Genomic DNA, 20,170 nt, shown 5'->3' on the forward strand with positions numbered 1-20,170 from the left:
GGAGCTTGTACTATGTATTATTGGAGCCTTTCTCCCCGGGCCTCCACTGAAAATGGGCTCTTTGAGCCCAGTGGACCTCCCCAGTCATCAAACTGGAAATAAATAAAATAAATAAATAAAAAGGTGCTTTTATGAATGTTCCGAGATCCAACTTTTAAAACAGATGTTTGGAATATTATAAATCATTAAAATAAATATAATTTATGTAAGCAGCTGTTTAATGGTATTGTGAATAGTGTACCTAATGTTTACAGTTCCTGTACTGTGAAGGTCAGTACTTCTCATTCTGCACCTACAGCAGTGTTACTGATTAGGCTGCATTTGATGACAGTGTGGGTCAGGACTCGTGCCTCTCAACCAGTACAATTTTGGTAGAGCACTGATTACATTTAATAACTTCTTCATTGTCAAAAGAGTTTATTGTCCTCTTGTTTGAAGTCAACTTAGTCAGGAATATACTTCAGTGAGTCACTGTGAATTCTACGCAAATGTATAAGCACGTTGCTAAATACTAGACCATTTACCCTTTAGTGATGGCCAAAATTACTAGTTACTTTTCTGGGACAGAACACCTTATAAATAATCGACTACGACTGAGCGAGGATGATCCAAATCTCACAGTTTGTAGTGACACTATTAGGATGGTGTCTACACTGTCTACGCCAAATGTTGCTTGTGCTTCAAGCAGTAATGTTGCAGATAAGCCAGATGGTGCTATGGAGGTGGAATCCTTACAAAGTATTGCTTCTGCTTCATGTAGTAATGCCATTCATGAGGCTGCTGGTGACACAGACTGCCCTGACTGCTGGACTTTGGACCAGAAGTGAGAAGTGACTTCAATTGTTGCATTAACAGAGATTTTATTTATTTTTTCATGAAAGAGAATTTGCAGAAAAAAATAAAAGAAGTATTTGGGGGGATTGGGACAGGGCGGGGTAGGAGGTGGGACTGGGCGGGGCAGGGGGAGAGACTGGGTGGGTGCGGGTTGACTCAAATGATGCAACATATGTGTACTACCACCTCTTTGCTTACAAAAAAAGCCCTGAGTACAAGTGTATTTTCCTTAAAGAGATGAATTGTTGATGGAAGATGGCATTATTTTCAAAGGCCCTAAAGTTATTGTTTCTGCTTCTTTACAACAAGAATACATCCAGATTTTGCATCGTGGTCACCCAGTAACCACATCCACTAAGAGAAAAGCATGAGAATTAGTATTCTGGCCTTCGTTACTGAAATACATTGATAGAGTTGTTTCTACTTGTTTGGTATGCAATAGTACCAGATCGCATTTGCAAAGAGAACCGGTTCAGCTAAGTCCAATTCCGGAGCTACCTTGGTCTAGTGTAGCAAATGATGTCTTTGAGTGATCCCCAAAATACATCACAGCATGAAAGACCCTCCACTTAGACCAATAGTGGATGCTAGATCATCAAAAACCTACCCCTTAGCTAGATATATAGATAATATAAAAGGGATAGTTGAACAGGTTCAACATTTGATCTTTGATTCATGGGATTTTTTTTCTAACTAGAATCAAAGTGGATCTATTTAAGGAGGACAATTTTTTCATCAGTGGATGTAAAGGACTTGTTCTCTGTGATTCCATACAATGTTGGTTTAGAGTGATGTTTAGAATTCTTAATAGAAAACAGTGAACTCACAGGGAGGAAGATAAGCACCATTTCAATATTTATGGACCTTATATTAAAACACAACTTCAATTCTTAAAGGATACTGCTACAAACAAAAGGAAGATATAGCCATAGGCGTGTCTTGCTCCCCAGTGTTCACCATTATGGTGATGGCATCTTGGGCAAAGAAGTTTGTTTTCTCTTTAGCTTACACTAAATGTTGGTCCTTGTACCAGATATACCCAGATGACATATGCATATCCTGGGTAGGTGAGGAACAAAAAAATTAATGAATTCATTAATTTTATCAACAGTACCACTACTTTTCTAAAGTTCACACGTGGTTTCAAATTATGTTTTATATTACCTAGATATTGAGCTAAGAAAGGATATCTGTCATCATAAATATACATCACAAATTTATCGAAAGCCTACTTATTCTAATTCAGCAGTCATCCTTTCACACAAAAAAACAGTCGTAAAAGGACAGCTAGTGAGAGCAGCAAAAATGGTTTCAGAAATGGGAGATTTAATAAAATAATTCAGTAATCTAAAACAGATGTTTACACAGAGAGGGTACCCTGAACAGTTTAAGTGCTGAAGTTTTGAAAAAAAAAAGAAACTGGTGTTTGCCCTGCACAACTGGGGTTGGAAACTACAAGTAATAGGAAGACTAGCACCAATGCTGATAATGGTGCCTCTAGTTTAACCTTAGCACTTTTGACTACTTTTAATGTTGATTATGGAGATATTAAAAAAATGTATCTCACAAAACTGGGCAATCCTTGGACATCTAGGGATGTCCCACGAGTTGGGACATTTTCCCAAATTTGTAACTAGAAAGGGAATTTACCTTAAGGATATGATTGAAAGTTCTGGCTCAAATGTACAAGCTTCTTTTAATGCCAAGTGGGATACATTCAAATGTAAAAGTTGCAGTTATTGTTAATACATATTGGAAAGTGATTATGTTCAGATAAGAGATATCCTGGTTCATCCATAATTAAATATAACTGTAAAACTAAAGGCATTGTGTATGTTGCCATATGTAAAATATGTCAATGTTTTATATAGGGAAGACATCGAGGAAGAATAATCAAACATATGTATCAGGTTAATAGAAAGGATATGAATAATGCTTTAGAAAAGCATATTGGTGATTTTCTGGATCATATGTTTTTATTCTTTGGTACTGAAAAACCATGAACCACCTGGAGGGATCGAGTGAACTTGTGGTTAGAATACTGTGAATTATGGTCGCAACTGTTCACAAATGTCACATGTAACTCTGATTTAAACAACACTTTATATATTAGTTGTATTTTAAAGCTCAAGTCCATTTTTTTGTGATTAAGTAAAAATATAAACATAAATAAAAATAAATTTCTAAGACAATGATTTTAGCATAACCAGATAAGTTAGTAATTGGGCATCCACATGAGTAATATCTGGGTGTAGAAAATGTTTTTTTATACATTTGATATGCTTTTGAGGTATGACAAAATGAACTTTTGGATTATTGTATGCATTAATTTATTGTGGTATAATGGTTCAGTTGTCGGCAGGTAATTTAATGTATGTTAACATTTCCATACGGATTTGAACAGCAATATGTACTTGATTGGTGGAAACTTGTCACAAGAATGCAGTGAATATTTTTAAATATGGTATGCTGGTGTGATTATTCTGAAGAAGTCCCTGAATTTTAGCAAGATGAAAACACTTAATACAATGATTTTTTGACCTGAATCATACATAATATCCTTCCTGTCAGCTTTAATTTCAAAGCTACCTCTCCAACATTCATGTTTACTGTCTTTATTCATATTTGCCAACTTGGCTGAAGTTTAAAAAGCTCTACAAAGGCATTTCCAAGTGAAGACTCACCAATATTGAATAAGTGAGGTTTTCCATAGTGACCTCAACCTAAGATTATTATTGCTTTCTAATGTGTTTTTAAGGCCCAGAAATAAAGCTAGGGACTCCAGGGGTGGAAGCCTATTGAGGAGTGTACATATGTCTAGTTAAGGATTGCAGGTATAAGAAAGTTTACAGCCTCACTGTCCAAACCTAGCAAACACTGCACTACACTCTCTTTTCAGTAGGGAAATGTTAGGAGAATTCAGAACACCTCCTAATCCCATCTGAATATCAGTTACACTCTCCAGTCTCAACTCCATTTCCTAGTGTTCTTAGTGCTAAGGATTGGAGAAACAAATGATATCAGCCACATGTTCCTGCTTTCTGCTTCCTCTCTGAGTGTCCATCAGTGCCAGAGGAAGGGAAAATAAATGGGCAATTTGCAGTGGGTGGGCTTGATGGTTACTGGGTTTGAGGCCAACTAAAATAGACTTGTTTTACTGGGGGAAGAGTTTACTAATCCAGCTGATCCAAAATTCCATGTTGTCACCAGCAGAAGTGGTCAAGTGGAAACCTGCTTTAGTGCTCTACCCCTACATTTAGTAAGGCCACTCACTCAGTGCCATGCAGGAAATATCTGAGGAAGTTGGAGAGATTGAGTGATGCCGTTCATTGGATTGTAAACAAATAGTAAAGATGGAACCATTAAATACTGATATGGCAGCTTATATGAGAACTTGGATGGGACAGATAGGTGGCAAATAAATTTCAATGCTAAAAAGCATGAAGTGATGTATTTTGTCAAAAGGAGCCCCTTAGCAAATGTCTATCTTGTGGAAGCAGTACTTGTCAGTAAGGTAAAGAAGAAGAAAAATCCACAAGTGACGATTATGCCTAAGATGAATGAACTTACCCTCTATGTTTACCTCTTGTGCTCTGATTACTGAAAGGATGAATAGGTGAAAGCATAAAAGAGAGATGTGATACATAACGGAAAAGAGAGCTATAATGGAATTAAAAGAGATGTCGCTGTTTAAAGGCCAGCTGCAACCATAAGCTTAACAAGTCTGATTGCATGGCTTTTTCCATCATAACATTTCATATGCATGAATACCAGCAAATCAAAAAAAAAGTGAAAAAAATATCATTGTTTACAAGTCAATCAAATAGAAGCAGCAGTTCACTTTACATGCTGTGTTTATGCCAAGGCTACTTGGAAGCAGTTATTCAGCTAACATAGCAACAGAAATAGAAGTTACCAGAGAGTAATGTTATTTGTGTTATGCAACAGTTAAAGGCCAGAGAAGACTGGAATGTGGCAACCTCAATGGAAATTTAATACTTTTTTCAAGTTTGGCAGGACAAAAATCATGTAGCTTCAAATTCCGAGGGTTTCCTTAGTTTACATTTGCCAAATCTAACTTTTAGTATTTAACAAAGCATGTTAACCTCCAGGATTAATTAAACTCAGAATGCACAGATGTGTCATTTTTACCTTTCTCCAGCAAAATAATTTAGTCCGTATTAAGCAGTAAAAAAAAAGTACTTACTCATAAAGTAAAGCAAACCAACATGATCTTTGTTTTGGTGGTTATAAAGCTAACTTTACATTACTGTTTCAATGGGTTATTTATAACATGGAAGAATGTGAACTTTTCTTTTTGGGCAGAAAAGTATTTTAGCATTAGAAACAAAGCACATATTGTCTATTTTTTGTATCTTGTGTATTTATAGAACAGCAATAATGCTTGCTATTTGTTTTGTGTCTATCAAGGCTTATTTTAAAACCCACAAATTACTTTTCTTCTTAAAAGTAGTTTAGAACCAGCATTGTGCTGATAGAATTGTACATATATGCACATCAGAAGAAAATATCAAACCATAAATAAACAATGCATCTAAATGATTTGTAGGAAATGATGTTATTTCCATGCATGTATAGAACTTTTATTATGAAGGAAGAACATTCAGAAAGTACTAAGCAAAGTTAGCCATAAGTAGACAGGCCTTAAAACGAAAGGCCGACTGAGTAGTAATAAAGCTTATATATGTCATTGAAAATTACACTCTTCAAATGAGGGCTGCATTAAAGAATTCCTTGGATAGTGACAGATGATCGAATGCAGAGCCTCTACCACCGCTACACACACATACACTCTGCTGGCTCTTTCAGAAGGACGTGACTGCTGTCCACAGCTGAGAAGTGAAGCTCAAAAAAATGCACTCATCTAAGCAGCCTGTAAGATCAGCGCCTCATTCCTCTTTACTGTAATGTGATTCCTGCCATCAAAGCCTTGTACAGCTTGAACAAACCCTTGCAGTATTGTCAAAGTTCTCATAATCTGGAAGCATAAATAACACACAGGGTGTTGTCTGCTGAGAAAAGCAGTGAATGGTGAAACTGGCAGAGAGCCATAAATACTAAGTAGATGAAACGTACACCCAGGATATATTCAGAAAGGAGGGTAAAATGAATACTTGTACATACTGAGGCTGTAGTACAGGAAATATCCTGTTGATTATTCCATTTTAACTGTTTCCAGAGTGATTACATTAAGACATACATTGTCAATAACAGGCAGGTTATTTAGTGCATGGTAAACTGTAAACCAATAAGAATACATGGTCCTGTCTAATTGTTCCTATATCAGAAGAAAATAGTGTGGATCATAGAAATCTCATACTGACTCATGTTCACTAACCTGGCAATCTGTGGACAGCTAGGAAGAAAGGGCTCTACTTGTTTATCTGATTTAATGTTCATGCTGTTTTACATCACATCTATGACTGAATGACATATATTTAGTGAAGCCTTCTACTTGCAATCCCATTCTTACACACACCTTAAAAGTCTTTGAAAGTCTTTGTGAAAGGGATATTAGGAGGCAAATTTCCAGTAAAAATTATCGGTCTTTTCACAATTTGAGTTTAAATGAAAGGAAGGCTCTTGATGAGCTGGTGTGTAGAAAAGAGTTGTGGTTTATGAAAGCCGACAAGGGGGGTGGGATTGTTGTTATGAAAGTTGAGGATTATAACAAAGCTTTAGAGAACATGTTAGCGAATCAGGCTGAGTATAAGAAGGTGTTTAAGTTTGAGATTCTGAAGGGTTATTGGCATATTTATGCTACATTGTATGACTTATTAATGAATGGTCAAATTTCCAAGGATGTTTTTGATTTTTTGCATGTGGAGGATCCCAAAATTGGGGTGTTATTCAGAATACCTAAGCTCCACAAGTGTGTCACCAATCCCCCTTTTAGGCCTATTATTTCAGCTTCAGGGAATTGTACAGACTGTATTTCTATGTATTTGGACTTTGTTTTAAAACCCTTTGTGAAACAACTGCCATCCTATATTGCCGATTCCTGGGATTCTTTGGATCAATTGAGTTTTTTTCACCAGTTTGGGTGGAGTAAGAGGGCAGTATATGATTGTTACTGTAGATGTGGAGTCGTTACTCACGTGTATCCCTCAGGAGGTGGGCGTGGTCTACATCACATGTTTTTTAGGCAAATTCACTAATGTGGGTAATAACAGTATTATTACATGTCTTTATTGGATATTTTGTTAGAACATAATTATTTTATGTTCAATGGTTGTTTCTACAAGCAATTGTCGGGAGTGGCAATGGGGGCAACTGTGGGGCCTATGTATGCTAATCTTGTGCTGGGATGGTGGGAGTTTGAGATTCTCCCTTTTGTCAAGTTTTATGATAAAGTCGTCTTTTACAAAGATTTGTGGACGTTTTGTTTTTTATTGTTAAGAAGGATGGTTTCAACTTGGATGGTTTTATAGAAGCACTCAGCACAAGCACTCATTTTTTTAAATTTGTAGTTGGTGACTCTGTCCTGATGGTTTCCTTCTTAGATGTGACTCTTTGGTGGGCTGTACATTCTAACATTCTTTTAAGTAGTATCCACCGTAAAAGCACATTTAGTAATAGTTATGTACATTTTAAGAGTAGCCACCCCAATTTCATAAAAAAAGAATATTCCTCGAAATTAGTTTATTCGAGAATCACGTATGACAGTGGATGACAAGTTGTTTTTAGAAGAATTGGAATTTATAAAAGGGTTATTCTTGGAAGGGGGGGTACCCTGGAGATGTGTTAAATAGCACAGCTAGGGAGATAGTCTCTAGAAGGGACACAGATGTTCCCCCAATTTTAAAAGAAGGCTTTTCCAAGAGGATGGTGGTTAACATTGGGGTAAAAAGTAAACCCAGGTTTTGCTTGGACATGAGTGTTGATAATTTTGCGATACGTAAGATCATAAGTGATAACTGGAAGGTCATTCTGGGGAATGGTGACATAGTTAAATTATTTGGTGATACCCCACTTTTTGTGTACAAGAAAGATCAGAGTATTAAACACATGTTGGAAAATAGTGAAAGGGGTGTTGTACGCACGTATGTTGGTAATGTTGGCATGGTGAAATGTGTTGGTTGTAGGGCATGTAGATTTATTCATGTAGGCCCTAACATCCTTTTGGAACATTTTGCTTACAATATCCCTGTACCTGGAAGGGTAGATTGTGGTACTGAGAGAATTATATACATTACTTTGCGCAGTACGTGTCCAGCTTTTTACGTGGGTATGTCCACTAGAAGTTTGCGAAGGCGGATTTTGGAACATCAATATGCAATTAAGACCAAAAACTCCAATAACGCTTTATATAAATATTCGGTAGTAGGTGCTAATTGGAAAAAAATTCACGTTTTCAGTTATAGAAGTAGTGAACCCGGATATTAGGGGTGGTGACTTTGGAAACATTGCGGAACAGAAAGAGGCTGAATGGCAACTCAGGCTTACTTCTTACATACATCCTGAGTTGAACAATGCTGTTAATATTAGGTGTTTTTTTTAAATAGGAAAGCTAATATAAACAAATTGTTTTCTAATGGTTTAAGTATGTTTTTACTGCAATTTTTTATATATATATTTTTTTATGTGCACATAGTAGTTATTTCAAAAAATTTCTTTAGTGTTGCTTGTTCACTTTAAGAGACTGTGTAACTAAAGAGTGTGATTGTTTTTTTTAATTGTGTACTATTTTAACGGGCATTAAAAGAAAAGTTGATTTTGTGCGTTTCTGAAGAAGTCGGTCTGACGAATAGTGCAATTAAAGTGTTTTATGCTAAAACCTCATATTTTTTTCTTCCTCGTGCTTTTTTGGTGTTCTGTTTGGTTTTGAATGACATTTATGTCTCTATGGGAGCAAGAAATTAGTCAATGCAACTTGTTTAAACTAGAAAGAATCACAAAATTCTTCTTTAGAAGCTTTCAGCAAACTAAAATCAAAGAATCAGAGCATTTAAAAAGAAATAAAAATGGAGTCTATTTCAAGAGATACTCATTAAAAGCTGGATTCAATGTACCATAGTTCTCATCTGATAGAGACAGGGTAATGAAAGAAAAGGAAAGACAGACCATCAGAAGAAGGAGACACAGAGGAATTTGAGAATGAATCCACTTGGACTGATTTAAAAGATAAAGTGCTTGTCTCCCTGTATCATTTTAATGTTGATCTAATTATAGATATAAAATATCACACACTATTTAACATGATTGTTAAAAGTTGAAACTTAGGTCGCAGATTTAGCCTGTGACTTTTTTTTTTTTTTTGCTTAAAAATACTTACTGTAATGTGTAATTAAACTTCACTTATTTACTATGATTCATAAAATGGTATGTATTGTTCAAATAATGATATGTAAAAAAATCTAATCAAACTTTCCTACAGTGTCTCATTTTTACTAGTAAGGCATTTCTATAACCAACCCAATGGTTTAGTGGCAGATTTCCTAAATGTACCTCTGGACACCTGCTCTGGACTAGCAGGCACATCTGGGAGGGTTGGCAAGTAAGGGAAAGTGGTGATCAACCAAAGCATCATATCCTAGAGTACACCAGCATAGCATTCCAGAATGGGCAGCATGTGTTCTCCCATTTTTGACATGCATGGCACTCCATAATGAGCTGCATATGCTACCCCAGAGTACATCAGCATGGAATTCCAGAATGTGTGCACCAGCATGACACTTCATACTAGGCTTCACATGCTATCCCAGAGTACAGCAACACAGCATTCCAGAATGAGCTGCACATGCTGTCATGTCATGCACCAGCACACCATTTCATAGCAGGCCGCACATGCTATCCCACAGCACACCAGCACAACATTCCAGAATGAACTGCACATGCTGTCATGTCATGCACCAGCACAGCATTTCATAACAGGCTGCGCATGCTATCTCACAGTACACCAGCACAGCATTCCAGAATGGGCTGCAAATCCTGTCATGTCATGCAACAGCACAGCATTTCATAACAGGCTGCACATGCTATCCCACAGCACACCAGCAGAGCATTCCAGAATGAGCTGCACATGCTGTCATGTCATGCACCAGTGTAGCATTTCATAACAGGCCGCACATGCTATCCCACAAGAACAGCATTGCAGAATGAGTTGCACATTCAGTCATGTCATGCACCAGCATAGCATTTCATAACAGGCCACATATGCTATCCCACAGCACACCAGCATAGCATTCCAGAATGAGCTGCACATGCCATCATGTCCTGCACCAGCATAGCATTTCATAACAGGCTTCACATCCTATCTATCCCACAGCACACCAGCACAGCATTCCAGAATGGGCTGCACATGCTGTCATGTCATGCACCAGCATAGCATTTCTTAACAGGCTGCACATGCTATCCCACAGCACACCAGCACAGCATTCCAGAATGAGCTGCACATGCTGTCATGTCATGCACCAGCATAGCATTTCATAAGAGGCTGCACATGCTATCCCACAGCACACCAGCACAGCATTCCAGAATGAGCTGCACATGCTGTCATGTCATGCACCAGCATAGCATTTCTTAACAGGCTGCACATGCTATCCCACAGCACACCAGCACAGCATTCCAAAATGAGCTGCACATGCTGTCATGTCATGCACCAGCATAGCATTTCTTAACAGGCTGCACATGCTATCCCACAGCACACCAGCACGGCATTCCAGAATGAGCTGCACATGCTGTCATGTCATGCACCAGCATAGCATTTCATAAGAGGCTGCACATGCTATCCCACAGCACACCAGCACAGCATTCCAGAATGAGCTGCACATGCTGTCATGTCATGCACCAGCATAGCATTTCATAAGAGGCTGCACATGCTATCCCACAGCACACCAGCATAGCATTCCAGAATGGCTTGCTCAAGTTGCCCACACACTGAAATTAATTTGCCACTTTGTATTATCTGAGGGAGAAGCATGGCAACACAGAACAACGTGCCCATATGTTGTGGTTGTCTGGAGGAATCCTTTGCTATGTCTGCATTTCTACGACTGAGTAAAGTACTAACAACAGCAGGCTCGTCCCTCAGAACCTGAGATCAGCAGAAGGAATAAAAAACACATCTCTATTTTCTGCAGAGTCTATCAATAGAATTCCTACAGATGTTTCATTGCTACGTCAAGTTTGATCATCTCTGAAATCAAATCTATTCACGTCTGCATCTAGGATGCTCTCTTTTCTTTCGATGTGAAGATGTTTCCACTGTAACTCTTATCTACTAAAACTTAGGCTAACAATACTGCAATACCTCATTCCTACTGATAAGTTCTTAGGAAAACTTCATAAGATATTCTGCTATTAATAGGTATAGTGATATATTTACAGAAATAGACAAATGTGTCTAATTATTCACACACAATCAGAAAATGAATCATAGACTTCAGAAACTCTGTGGTATCCTCAAGAAATATAATTTAAGTTTCTAATTATTTAATTGCACAGAATAAGAAATTGAAAACACTGACTTTCATAGGGGTAGTGATATCCTTGTAAATCTGTGTGTCTAATTACTTATGCACATAGATTCAAAAACATCATATTTCAGTTGTATAATAATGTTCTTATGAAAGCTGTTCTATGACTAATTACTTATTTAGAGAGAATAAGAAAATAAATATCAGACTTCTTTTCAGTCCAAGAATGAAAAGCACCTCATGAGTAATACTGTTTAAAAGAACAGTTGTCAGTTATTAAGCGAAGTCATATATACTGTTGCATTTATGATTTAACCAAGGAACCTGAATAGCTCTTACAACAGTGCTGCCTTGTAAGTCCAGTGCTCTGACAATTGCCTGTATGCATAATGAATTCATTTCACCGTGTCATTTTATATTAAAGAAAGCAAATTATTTTAGAAAGAATAAAAGTTTTTCATGTAAAACATCTTATGATCCACCATAAGTGATAGTTTGCCACAGCAGACTTTGAACTGTACATTTCCATTTTGTAAATCATAGTAGACCCTTCTTCCCAAGTAGAACCATTGTAATAATAGTATCTATCTAGTACAGTATATATCTAATACTAGTATCTATCTAGTACAGTACATATCTAATAATAGTATCTATCTATTACAGTATATATGTAATAATAGTATCTATCTAGTACAGTACATATCTAATAATAGTATCTATCTAGTACAGTATATATCTAATAGTATCTATCTAGTACAGTACATATCTAATAATAGTATCTATCTAGTACAGTATATATCTAATACTAGTATCTATCTAGTACAGTACATATCTAATAATAGTATCTATCTAGTACAGTACATATCTAATAATAGTATCTAGTACAGTACATATCTAATAATAGTATCTATCTAGTACAGTACATATCTAATAGTATCTATCTAGTACAGTGTATATATATCTAATAACAGTATCTCTCTAGTACAGTACTTATCTAATAATAGTATATATCTAGTACAGTATATATCTAATAATAGTATCTATCTAGTACAGTACATATCTAATAATAGTATCTATCCAGTACAGTATATATGTAATAATAGTATCTATCTAGTACAGTACATATCTAATAATATTATCTATCTAGTACAGTACATATCTAATAATAGTATCTGTCTAGTACAGTACATATCTAATAATAGTATCTATCTAGTACAGTATATATCTGATACTAGTATCTATCTAGTACAGTACATATCTAATAATAGTATCTATCTAGTACAGTACATATCTAATAATAGTATCTAGTACAGTATATATCTAATAATAGTATCTATCTAGTACAGTACATATCTAATAATAGTATCTATCTAGTACAGTACATGTCTAATAATAGTATCTAGTACAGTACATATCTAATAGTATCTATCTAGTACAGTGTATATATCTAATAATAGTATCTATCTAGTACAGTACATATCTAATAATAGTATTTATCTAGTACAGTATATATCTAATAATAGTATCTATCTAGTACAGTACATATCTAATAATAGTATCTATCCAGTACAGTATATATGTAATAATAGTATCTATCTAGTACAGTACATATCTAATAATAGTATCTATCTAGTACAGTACATATCTAATACTAGTATCTATCTAGTACAGAATATATTTAATAATAGTATCTATCTAGTACAGTATATATCTAATAATAGTATCTATCTAGTACAGTACATATTTAATAATAGTATCTATCTAGTACAGTATATATCTAATACTAGTATCTATCTAGTACAGTATATATTTAATAATAGTATCTATCTAGTACAGTATATATCTAGTAATAGCATCTATTTAGTACAGTACATATCTAATAATAGTATCTATCTTGTACAGTACATATATAATAATAGTATCTAGTACAGTACATATCTAATAATAGTATCTATCTAGTACAGTATATATCTAATAATAGTATCTATCTAGTACAGTGCATATCTAATAGTATCTATCTAGTACAGTATATATCTAATAATAGTATCTATCTAGTACAGTATATATTTAATAATAGTATCTATCTAGTACAGTATATATGTAATAGTATCTATCTAGTACAGTACATATCTAATAATAGTATCTATCTAGTACAGTGGATCTACCTGACAACATCGACACGTCATAACACCGACAACGACTTCACCGACACCACATAATCGACAGTTCACAAACACGACACCTCATACACTCGACACATCATAACAACAAACAAAACAAATCCCCTGTCCAAAACCCACACACGCAACACAAGCACACCAAAATCCTTACAAACCAACACTAACCCTTACATACACAACTATCTACAACCCTAACCGAAACCCTAACCCTAAGGTCCGTCACTATCGCACACTCACCTAACCCGCGCCCTAACCCTAACTCACTGAACCCGCCCCTAACCCAAAAAATATCACTACTGCACCCTTACCTAACCCGCGCCCTAACCCTAACTCACTTATCCCACCCCTATCCCTACAGACTGTCAACATCGCACACTTACCTTACTCGCACCCTTACCTAACCCGTGCCCTAACCCTAACTCACTTATCCCACCCCTATCCCTACAGACCGTCAACATCGCACACTTACCTTACTCGCACCCTAACGGCCGTCACTACCGCATACTTACACATCCTTTCCCCATCTCAGTGTTCTCAGCGTCGGTGTTTTCCTCCGTCGGTCTTCTGACTTGTCGATCTTCTGGCACCGGTGAAGTCGTTGTCGGTGTTATGACATGTCGATGTTGTCAGGTAGATCCAGTACAGTACATATCTAATAATAGTATCTATCTAGAACAGTATATATCTAATAATAGTATCTATCTAGTACAGTATATATGTAATAATAGTATCTATCTAGTACAGTACATATCTAATAGTATCTATCTAGTACAGTATATATCTAATACTAGTACCTATCTAGTACAGTACATATCTAATAATAGTATCTATCTAGTACAGTATATATCTAATAATAGTATCTATCTAGTACAGTACATATCTAATAATAGTATCTATCTAGTACAGTATATATCTGGAAGCATGGTTTGCATCCGGCAACATCAAAGTCCAGTAGGTTTGTCTGAATTAAGTTATTACTGTTATTAAATAATGTAGCTGTCTAATATGATCAAATCATTAGATCACTTCTCTCCAGATAGCTTGCCGTGATCGCATCATATAGTGCACAGCTCTGTAAGTCAACAGCAGAGCATCAAATGACCATTTTGTGAACCTGTTAGCTTTATGGACAACAAATGTCGCCACAATTATTCTGCAGAAACCCTAATTTATTTTTGTTTCTCAGAACTTTTACCAGTCAAGGTAAAATCAGCATTTCAGAAAAAAAAATAAAAAATAGCCTGTCATTGTTTTATTATATATATATTTCACTATATAGCACACTCAACCACTTTCAGCAACTATAATCCCCCTTCTTACTAATGACCATTTTCAAGAAGGTGATTCTCCACACATGACAGTTTTGGTCAATTCCTTTTACCTTTTTAGAAAGGGTTTTATCTCTGAGTACTGAGATTGATGAGCATTGTCTGCCATAAATATCTTACCTGCTGTGACTCTACTATGGTATGTTGAGTGTAAACAAACATGATTCATGAAAGAGTCACACTCAAATGATATGCTGTGTACATGGCAAACCACAGGTATATTTACAGTATATAAATATGAATCCCAAGCACACATATCACAGTCCAGATGCTAGAAGAAAGCCAAAGTAGCAGGCTTTCTCTACAGATTTAGTCAGAATGCCTTGTACCCACAGACTGGTAGGAGAGGTTCTAGCTTACTGCAGACCTGCACTGGATACATTTAGTGCTTGAAATGGTGTTGGGACTTGTGTTTATTTGCATGGCCTTTGTTGTTGGTGAAGAAAAAGGAAATCAAAGTCTGATATGCCTTTGCTATCTTATGGTAACAATAGGGGCAGGATGTCAGTGCAATGCTATTTGAATGCACACATTGTAATGTGCAGATAAACAATAATGGCAGGGTACAAAATCGGTCAACCCTGAAATGTCTGCACATTTTTGTGTACTGTGATGGACATGGTGGAAGGAACCTTAAAACATTATGATATATAGGCACAACTCAGCGTTGCAGTATGAGATACATATGTAGTCAGCCTGAAGGTGTCTGCAGTATCTCTCTCAAATCTACCTAATTTTGAGTTTTAAAAAGTCCACATTCTTCATTGTTTCACATTGACAGGGTCTGTCTCATCAATCCATCCATCCATCCGCATGCAACTTCTTTTTCATATTTTGCACATGGGGTCAGGGTGTCACTTCAACAGTGACACACTCATCTACAGTCAGTGTTTACATTGCTGTGTGGCTAGCCCTCTGTTACATATTCAGTGTTATTTTTTTAACTGATATTCATGGTATATAATACTGAATCATATTAATTCATCAAAAAGATCACTTTATAAGTAGGAAGTAACACATTTTAACCATCTTATGATCTTCCTAGTTGATGTTGTTAGCACACTGCTAGTACTTGCTCCACATTCTGCCAATTTCTTCACATTATGAGAGGTAGTGTCCCACATTTTGCCCATTTGTTCACATTATGGGAGGCAGTGTCCCACATTCTGCCCATTTGTTCACATTATGGGAGGTAGTGTCCCACATTCTGCCCATTTGTTCACATTATGGGAGGTAGTGTCCCACATTCTGCCCATTTGTTCACATTATGGGAGGTAGTGTTCCATATTCTGGAGATAGCAGGTTGAGAGTTATGGTCACTAGCCATATGGTGTTATAATGGTGTAATGTGTCCTATGAACACAGACATTTGTGTTCCCATGACAATGCATTGTTGTATGCTGTGCTTGGTGGGAGGGGGGTATTTAAGAAATTCCAGGTCTCCATCATACTGTCCATGTTACTACTACCTTAGTCATCATCAGTCAGTCACGTGCAATGTTCATGAAGGTTACACTTCTAATTTTAATTCTCTGATGTTAAACTCCTTATCATTATTTTATATTGTAGATGTATGATGCAGTGTTTTTTTTTCCTGTGTTACATGTGGTTTAATAAGCATGGGATTTTCACCATGTTTGGGGATACTGGAGTTAGTACATACAGGAAGAAGCCACCCCCATATGGAAGGTGCAAAGGGGTTTCCCCCATGCAGAAGTACTTTTTTGCATGGTTCATCAAGATTAAGCTTTGACCAGTGTGTTCAGTCTGATTAGATGAAGCTCTGACCAATGTGTTAAACCACTGTATTAAATCTAGTTAAAGTTCCAGTAGTTTAGGATTTGATAAAATATAGTGGAAACCTTGGCAAGTACTCAAATATTGCTTTGTCCATGCATATCCATAACAACTGTCTTCAAAAAAGTGTTTAACTTAAAGTCAATATACTTGGCTAAAGGATCAGTCTTAGAGCCAGCAGATATGACAACTGGTTAGAATGGATGATTAAATTTGTCATCGTGCATTTTTGGAATTCAGAAAATTGCTGGAAAAATAGGTGTTTTGACCTTAAGATAATAAAAATAAACATGAGTCAATAACTTGTTATAATATAAGGTCTTCCAGAGCCAAGTCAATTGCTTCATAAGCTGTATTAATCTCATTTTTGAAGACGTCTGGGTAAAAATTAATGCTACACACATAATCAAGCTGATCCATTAATACCACCCCACCCCATGCCTCTCAAATGTCCAGATTTTCACAGAATGTCAAGATTTTTTTTCTCATATTTTTGGTCTGTTCCTCATAAAATTTGTGGTTTTCTGATAAATCATTGAGGATTGAAGTCATTAAGTAATACTAAATAATGGCAGACATTTGAGTTTCAGAATTCATATAATTCAGAAAATGCATAGTAATACAAAACCTGTTATTCTAACAACTTTCTCAGTTTATAGGAGCAATATTTAAAATCTGTCCCTATTTTTGGCCCTTATCCCCCTATTATTTCTGGCTTTGTCCAGATTTCTTGCACTGAGAGGTTGAGAGGTATGCCCCATCCTCTTTGTCTGGCTTAATTACTCTAATACTTTTATTATTTGCAAGCTCCTGTAAAGCATTGCTCTCTTCCTTGCTCAAGTTAAAAAAAAATCTTAGTTATGCTGTTGCAATATGCACATAATTATGTTTCTTATAGTTTTTCAAATAACTCCAATATTGGATGCAAAGGGCTACTTTATAGCACTTTTTCTGGATAAACCCATCTTGTGCATACTTGTATTGTTTCCATGTATTAAACTCAAGATTAATTTTCTCACAAAAAGTTTTTGTTCTACAAATAAATTGATCAGGTTATCCTTTGTTGAGTGGACAGAGGTCTTAAAAATATTGATGTGAGTTGATGTTATTTGTTTTTGATTGTAATTACAAATGTCAAAATTGTCTTTAGAAATAATTGTTGCAGTGCATGTGTGCCCCTCACATGTCAGTTCCAGGATTCATTTCTGTGGCTCCTTCCCCTTGTGGATTTTCACTCCCATTGTTGGTAATCCCTTAGGGCAGTTATGATGTTGAGCCATTGCTCCTGCTGTTGTGTATGTTGTTTTGTTGCTGCTGTGCAGTCCTTTCTGAATATCGTAAGGGTGGATATTCTAAAAAATTATCCAAGTCTGCCATATTCCTATCCTACCTTTCTTCTGTGTCTGTCTTATTGCTGCCGTCATAATTGTTGGACATTATGGGGTGTGGGTTAGAGGTTCAGAGTAAGCTTTACCCTTTAAATAGTCTTGCCTTGATATCTATATGTGAACAGAAAATCTCCTGGCACTTTTTAGAAGTGCTTAGTAAAGTCTTATATGATGCAGCTTTATTAACAGTTACATGTCATGTTCAAAATTTGTTTAGTTATCCCTAGTGATACAGGGATGGGATGTTTTACCAAGGCTCTTAATAGCACAAAGAACTTATCACATATTGATATTAGATTGTGGAACAATTTGTGCACTAAGTGCTAAATTGCCATTTTTTGTATACTTTGTGGGTGGGTTTTACTGACAAACAATGGAGTTGCTATGGGGGCCATTATGTTTCTCCGTGTATGCAAATATTGTGTTATAGTCAAGAAAAAAATAACGTGTTTTCATCAAAGTATAGCAAAAAGATGAAATTGCATTTACATTGCTTAGATGATATTTTTATTATAATCAGGTACTAGTGATTTAGAAAATGAATTTTTTAAGTATTTGGAAACAACCACTGATTTTTATGGTTTGTATATCATTCATCCAAAGATGTTAATAATTCCTTAGATGTCACATTCTACAGGAACAATGTTAACAGGAAGTTTTGCTCCACTCTGTGTAGAAAACTCCTATTCAAACATTCACCTGCTTTTTAATAGTAACCATCCATTATGGCAAAAAAAAAAAAGAAAAAGAAAACTGGTAAAAGGCCAGATGATCAGATTAAGATTGGTAAGTGAAATGAGGTGTTTAATGGTTAGCTTGTTAAATTACATGACATGATCATTGAGAGAGAATATCCCACTGACTTAGTGTGCCATCTAAAAAACAAAATCCCACATAGAAGAAAGGGGAATTTTGTCCCATTAAGAGCAAGAACCACATGATACTCTAAAGGTGACTAAAGAGAACAAACATACAGTGGATTTTTCTAAATTGATGGTCATACCCAGCTTACATAAAATTTCCATGAATGTGCTAAATATTAAAAGAATGTGAAAAAGCTTCATTCCCCAAAATGTTAGATCCAAAACCTGTCTTGACATATAGAAGAGGAAAAATATTAAAAAGATTTTTGAGAATAAATCAAAAACAGTATAGACATATGATACTACCAATAAAGAGCATAAAATGGCAAAATGTGGTTCCTGTAAGTATTGTATATAAATCAATGAAGGACTATACATAACACTAAGCAATCACAGCAGGACCCTAAGATCTTCAGGTCCTTGTTCTTGTAAAAGTGCAGGGATGCTATATTAAGCCAGCTCCCTGTCCTGTGATGTGTTTTGCGTATGCAAAATGGAGTGGCATTTATGACAAAGGATTTATCAAAATGATATTAAAAACTAGGATGACAGAAACACTCTTTACAACATTACACCCAGAGTGTTAATTTTTAAAAAAATCTATTTTTTGTCATTGACAAATGTGAAAAGTCTCCTAGAGGGGATAACTGGGAGAACACTTTAACCTACAGAGAACTGCATTGGCGACTGCAGTTAATCCACTGGGGTTAAATGAACACATTTCAGTTAGTAACACTCAAAGATTAAGATCTGCAAAGTTGTAATCCATGTATAGTAAATACCTGTTACATATGTATTTAACAAATATACTTTTTAACACTTTTAAATGCATACATTTGTAACATGCATCCATATCCCCATTTATTGTCCTGTTTCTGTAGCATTTTAGCAACAAACAGGCTTTTAGGTTATATTATTTTTATATTATGTATAAGTGATGTATTTTAATGTATTTAAATTAACTGCATTTTTTGACATTCAAGGCTTGTACCTTTAAAACAGTTTGAAGGACATTCACCTAGTATCAGCTAATTTTATGTCATAGAAGGTTACTAGGCTAATGGCCCTGTGGCCCTTACAAGCCTAGCCAAGAGTTTATCCCCCCAAAAAAAACCTCAGTCAGCACCTGTTGCCCCAGTAAATGAAGGACACAGGTGGAACCCCTGGGACAAATTTCTGGTTTGCATGTGACTCATTCTTTCAAAAGAGGAAGTAGTAGATTGTAACAAGAAGTTCTGATGAAAGCTTAAGGAAAGATGTTGTAAGACAAAAGCACTTAACTGGCTTTTTATTTTCATTTTTAAGTATTAAAGTGATTATTTCCTGCATCTTTGGACTTGC

At 35.9% G+C, this 20,170-nt stretch overlaps 1 long non-coding RNA gene across 1 annotated transcript in view; it reads left to right on the plus strand.

Annotated features, from left to right (window-relative positions):
- LOC122806962 overlaps positions 1 to 20,170 on the plus strand; it is a 621,739-nt gene that overhangs the window by 515,765 nt on the left and 85,804 nt on the right. The window lies entirely within an intron of this gene.

The sequence above is a fragment of the Protopterus annectens genome, chromosome 7.part0 (genome assembly GCF_019279795.1).
Source record: "Protopterus annectens isolate FY-2018-M chromosome 7.part0, PAN1.0, whole genome shotgun sequence".
In the NCBI taxonomy this organism is placed as follows: domain Eukaryota; kingdom Metazoa; phylum Chordata; order Ceratodontiformes; family Protopteridae; genus Protopterus; species Protopterus annectens.